The sequence below is a fragment of the Chenopodium album genome, chromosome 9 (genome assembly GCF_948465745.1).
Source record: "Chenopodium album chromosome 9, dcCheAlbu1.1, whole genome shotgun sequence".
Taxonomy (NCBI): domain Eukaryota; kingdom Viridiplantae; phylum Streptophyta; class Magnoliopsida; order Caryophyllales; family Amaranthaceae; genus Chenopodium; species Chenopodium album.
In genome coordinates this window covers 13,971,087-13,977,086 of record NC_137842.1, presented here as the reverse complement: position 1 = coordinate 13,977,086, position 6,000 = coordinate 13,971,087, and positions in this window count along the sequence as shown.

Here is a 6,000-nt window from a genome sequence, read left to right as displayed (position 1 = left end):
AATGAATTCAAGTTATATGTTTATTTACTTTAATTAGTTGAGCATGCTAGGCTTGGTACATTGTAGCTTGTATGTACTCAGCTTTGCTGATTGTGTGCTTTTGTGTGTTTTCTTTTGGTCATGGCCTTTGCCTTTCAATGACCCTGTGATGATCCAATTATTACACTTGTATTATTGGGGAGCAGTATTGCACAGGTTAGCTTGATGATGTGAAGTTCGGGGATTTGACATACGCATTGTCAAGGGATTGGTGTGATTGAGAGTATTCGTTCTTTGTGTTGAACTTATTTATGTTTTACTATTTTAATTATGTTTTGGGATTTTGGAATATTGGTTTGGTTTTAATAAGGGCATTTATGGTTCCAATTTGTAAGCTTTGACTTATTGGTTTTCTAAATTATATTATTTTAATATTTAAGTTGGATTTCTGCTGCAATACTTTGATAAAGCCTTAACGTTTTAACACGTGGCGGTAACATGCCAATGGTTCTCCTCTATTTTTATTTAAAGTAAGTGGTTTGGAAAAGGGAGAATTATTGGGGTGTTACAATTCAAGTCGGGTCACTTCGGGTCATGTTCAGGTCAACTCTATTTTGGGTCGGGTTCGAGTCGGGTCGAGTTAGTTCGAGTTTGGGCCATTTTCGTGTCAACTTTCGGGTTGTGGGTTAGGTCATTCGGGTCAAGTCAATCAGGTCGGGTCAGGGTAGGTTGCCAGGTCTAAATCTGAACTACTGAAGCTGATATTAAAAATTGAATGTTTATATTACACATCATATGCCTAAAGAAAATAATTTAAACATATCAATGTACCAGAAAAATCATAAGCCATCATACTGCACTACTGCAGCCCTTGTTGAATTATTTAGAGTATTGGTGACAAATATTCATGTGTTTGATTGAATTTCATAGGTTAAGATGTTGAAATTCAATTGAACAAGTAAAAGAGCAATTTGTATCTTGGTTTAGAGAAATATTCCTCCGCCTAGTGGCGCGCCCGGCAGGTCGAGCCACCGCCCGGTAGGGGGCGAGAGCAAAGGAAATTAAGCGTTGTCACCGCCCGGTAGGGCCATCGTCGCCTGGCAGGGCGAGAGCCAACGCCCGGTAGGGCGCGAGAGCACCTAAATTTTTTTGGGTTGCTTGATTTCTCTCGCTCGGTAGGGCGCAGGAGGCAGTATTGACGGTTATTCTTCAGTTATGCTTGGTTTGTTGCTCTTGATATAAATATGAGAGTTCATATTGATGAAAATAACTTCAAGACATCAGTTTTATTTCTCATTCTCTTGAAACCTTTTGCAAGTTATTGTTCATCATTACAAATCACAAAAGCTTATTTACATTGTATTTTAATCATCCTACTTGTGATTGCAATTGTTCTTTGCTGTATCTCCTGAGTAAAATTCCGTGATACCCAGTTGTAATATAGGATCGGAATTATACTTTTGGAAAAGTGATCCCGTTCACGCCTCGAATATTTTCCTATTAATTTCATTTGCAATTTTCTTTGTGACCCTTGTAACGGTCTGAGTTGTGATTTAGGGTTTAGGGTGTCTTTTTTGTGTAGGGGAAGGGGAGGGGGGCCGATTCATGGAGGAGGAAGGGGAGGGGGGCCATTTTCGATGGGGGGGATGTGGTGGAGGAGTGGTGTTGTGTTTGGGTAAGGGAAACAGGTTTGGGTTTCAAAGGAGGTGGGTGGGTGTGTCGTCGTGTGTGGGGAAGAGGAGGGAGGTGGGGTCGCCGACCGGGAGAAGGTATGGGCACTGCCGTCGGTCACCGACAAGGGGGAGGGGTGGTTGGGTAGTGGGGAGGGGTGGCTGGGGAGTGGGCTAAGGTGGCTGGTTTTTTTTTCTTTTTTTCTTTTAATTATCATTATATAATAATTAAAGTGGTGGCTATACGGTGGTTGGACGGTGGCTGTTTTTTTTTTCTTTTTTTTTTAATTATCATTATATAATAATTAAAGTGGTGGCTATACAATGGTTGGACGGTGGCTGGGCTCCATTAATGAAAATAGTAACCACATTTTTTAAGTGGTAACAAAATCAATATTTTATGTATTTTGGTGGTAGCAAAATAAATACGTAGTAAATGTTTTGATGGGTAGCAAAAGTCAAAATTTCCTCTTTTTTTTTTTTTTTTTTTTAATCTTCAATATCTAATTGGTTTATCTATAGATTCTGATTTATTTTGGGAAAAATTGTCAAACATAATACAAACTTTGAGCGGTCCGCTAAAAATAAGTCAAATTTTTTATTAGTTCTGAATAATACAAACTTTGTAGGGTATTCGCTTTAAACAAGATATTTTACCAACTACCTTTAAAATCGGTTAATTTTTTTGTAAAATTTTATAAATTCGTTTAATAGTTTAATTAACTCTTAATAAAAACTTTAATCATGGTTAACAATTACTCCCTCCGTTTTCAAATACTTGCTCCACTTTCCTTTTCTGACCGTTTTTAAATACTTGCTCCATTTCCTTATTTGAAAACCTTATACAATATTTAATTAATTTATCTCACCCAGTGAACCCAACATAAATCATATTCTTTTATTTTCATATTCTCTCTCCTCCAATTCTCTCCAATACTTTTGCTTTATACAATTTTTTATTCTTCCACCCACCCCACTACCTCCATATTTTATTACTTTCTCCAATTTCTCCTAAAACTCCTCGCATGGAGAAATGGAGCAATTATTTAAAAACGGAGGGCGTAAAATATTATTCTTTTTAAAAAAAAAACAATTAAAATATTTTTTTAAAAAAAAAAACAAGTCAATCCCCACCCACATTATGGTCCTCTTCAACCACCGACCCACCGCTACCACCTCCTTCCCCGACGCCGGTGCGCCCAGATCCCTTCCCTCGGCGTCGACATTGACCCCCTCCCCCTATCCTCGCGTAGCCCCCTTTCCCTCTTCCCCATAACCACTAACGACCCTCCCCCAAATATCCTTTCCTTCCACCACGAAATCCCTTAAAACCCATCCCCAATCTTTGAAAAAACCCTAATCGGACCTTGCTAGGGTTTCGGTTAGGGATTTCGAAGGTGGGCGACGGGTATTAGGTGGTTTTGTGTGCGGAGGAAGGGGATTACGAGGAGGTGGTGGTGAGTAGGGCTGGCAAATGGATCAGGTCGGGTCGGGTTCATGTTCGGGTCAGTTCAATTTCGGGTCGAATACCCCTAACCTGAACATGATCCATTTAACTTTTTAGGTCAAAAAGCTCAACCCTAACCTGATTTTTTCGGGTTCGGGTCAACCCGAATCTGACTTGATTTTTTTTGGATCATTTTTCTTCCAATTATGAATTTACTTAAAATTTCAGATCTAATATTTCCCATTTCAATTTTAAATATTAAATCTTAATTTTGTAAAGAAAATCATTAATAATCAAATTGATACCATCACAAATTAAAAGTGTAGATAATAAAGAGTCTTGGATGATAAAATACCAAATTAAATTACATTACATAAGATCTAAAATTAAAAAAACATAAACATTTCTCCAATTTCAATGATTTGCGGAGAGGTTGATGCTTGTTGTTTCTAGATCGATCAAGCGGCAACGATGAAGCAAATAAAGCGTGATGTGATGGTGGTGGAAAAACGCCGAGGGATTAACACAACTACTGCCATTAAAAATTAAACAACTATTATATAACACAAACAATTATTTAACACAAACATGTAAAACAAAATTTAACAAAAGAAATCAGCAACAACAAATCTACAACCGAATAACAATTCAACATAAATTAACAACCATAATTAGCATGTAAAATTGTATTCTAACATGAACAAACTGTAATTTTCAGAAAACTAATACATAAAATAAAAAAAAAATACCTTGGATTGATGAAGGAGAGGTTGAGATAACGCGAGGAAGTGTAGATTGGTGAAAAGAATTCAAGGATTAAATAGAAATTAAGGGTTTGAAAAAGGTTGGAGAGGGTTTTAGGGAATGAAGAGAGAGAAAATTTGAGAGAGAGAATGGAGGAGAACTGAGAACGGCTGAGTGAAAGTGAGAAAGAATAGAGGAGTTTAGGGTTTTTGATGTTATAAGGTGGGCTCATTTCGAATTTGATCTGGGCTTATGATTTATGTAGGCTTTTTAAATTTTTTTCGGGTTATGTGGGTCAATTTCCGGTTGGGATTTTCAACCTTAACCTAACCCATTTAAATTTCAGGTCGGGTTCGTGTCAACCCATTTAAGTTTTCGGGTCGAAAACCTCAACCCTAACCCGCTATTTTCAGGTTGGGTTCGTGTCGTGTTTTCGGGTCGGGTCACCTTTTGCCAGCCCTAGTGGTGAGGGGGAAGAGGCAAAGTATAGGGGGTCGACGCCGGCGTTGAGGGAGGCGGGACTAGGCGCGGCCGGCGCTGGAGGGCGAGATAGAGGTGGCAGCGGTGGCTGGTGCGTGGGGATTGGTTTATTTAAAAATAAATAAATAAATATAATAATAATCTTTTAAAATTAAAAACATAAAAAAATTAAATTAAATTGTTAAACCATTGATATAATGACATGTGTCCCATATAACCTATTAATCAGGTTCATAACCGGTCATGACTTATTTTAAGCGGATACCCTACATAGTTTGTATTATTTAGAAATAATCAAAAGTTTGACTTGTTTTTGGTGAACCGCTTAAAATTTGTATTATTTTTGACAATTTTTCCTTTTTTTCGGTATTGGTGCAAAATTGAGCCTTAGGGTTCTTATAGTCATTGTGGAAGTCATGAAAGCTTATTGGTATGTCAATTTATTTTTGAATAGCAGTTTTCAATCTTCAAATCTTTTAATTTTTGGTGTATCTATTTTTGTAGCAATGTATTTGTTAAGTAATGGAGTACTAAGATAGAAGAATAGATTATAGGAAAATTTGTCAGAAAAAACCTTTTAAATGCCTCATTTTGCAAGAAAAACCTTTTAAAAGCATTCTTTGTTAAAATAAACAACCACGATCACTTTTTTGTTGAATGAAACCCGGGCCCTCTTTTCACGCATTGACTAACACTTTCAGGCGTTGACTCATTTCTTTTACTACTTGCTGCCACTTGTTTTGATAATTGCACTCCCCCTATTACTTATTCCCTTTATTTTCCCTCCAATGTATTTCCTCTCTATTCTCTCTCTCCTTTTCTCCATGAATGCTCTACAACACTATCACATCAAATTGGGTTTTTCTATCTCTCTCTCAACTCGCCATAAAAACTTCAACAATAACTTGAGGTAAGTATTAAGTAATTAGTTTTATACTTGAAATTCGCCCAAAAAAATTGGGGTTGTTTGTAGACAAGCAAGCGAACTCATTTGACGAAGGAAGACGGCGCTTGGACGCAAAACAACGTTTCCCCAATTTCGTAGTGAAGTACAAACCCAGTTATGTTCTTCATTTGCTCAATTTTCGTATAAATTGTTAGGTTTTATCACCAAAAATCGACATAAAACAAACATAATTAACCTAATTGTTGTTGGTTGTTTGATGATTTTGAGTTGTGATGGGTTAAATAATACATGAAAATTGGTTTGCATTGCTGAAAATTTTGTTTGGAATTGTGAAATTGTTGCCCTATTGTTGAATTTCTGGAAATTTGTTTTTGTTGGTGAAAGAATGAGGGAAAAAACGTAAATGTGGGCTGCAAGTAGGAAAAGAAGTGAGTCAACGCCTGAAAGTGTTAGTCAATGCCGGAAAAGAGGGCTCAGGTTTCATTCAACAAAAAAAGTGATCGTGGTGGTTTTTTTTAACAAAGAATGCTTTAAAAGGTTTTTTCTTACAAAATGAGGCATTTAAAAGGTTTTTTCTGACAAATTTTCCATTATATTACTTCATAGATGAATAATTTATTTTATCTTCTATTCCAAAGCTAAACTTCTTCCTGTGATGTGAATAGGTCTCCTATGATTAACCTTTGATGCATGTATTACAATGTTGATCGAGTATTGATCTATGTGTCTTGAGGTTTTTATTCTTTCTGAAAATTGTGATTTTGATGTGAGAT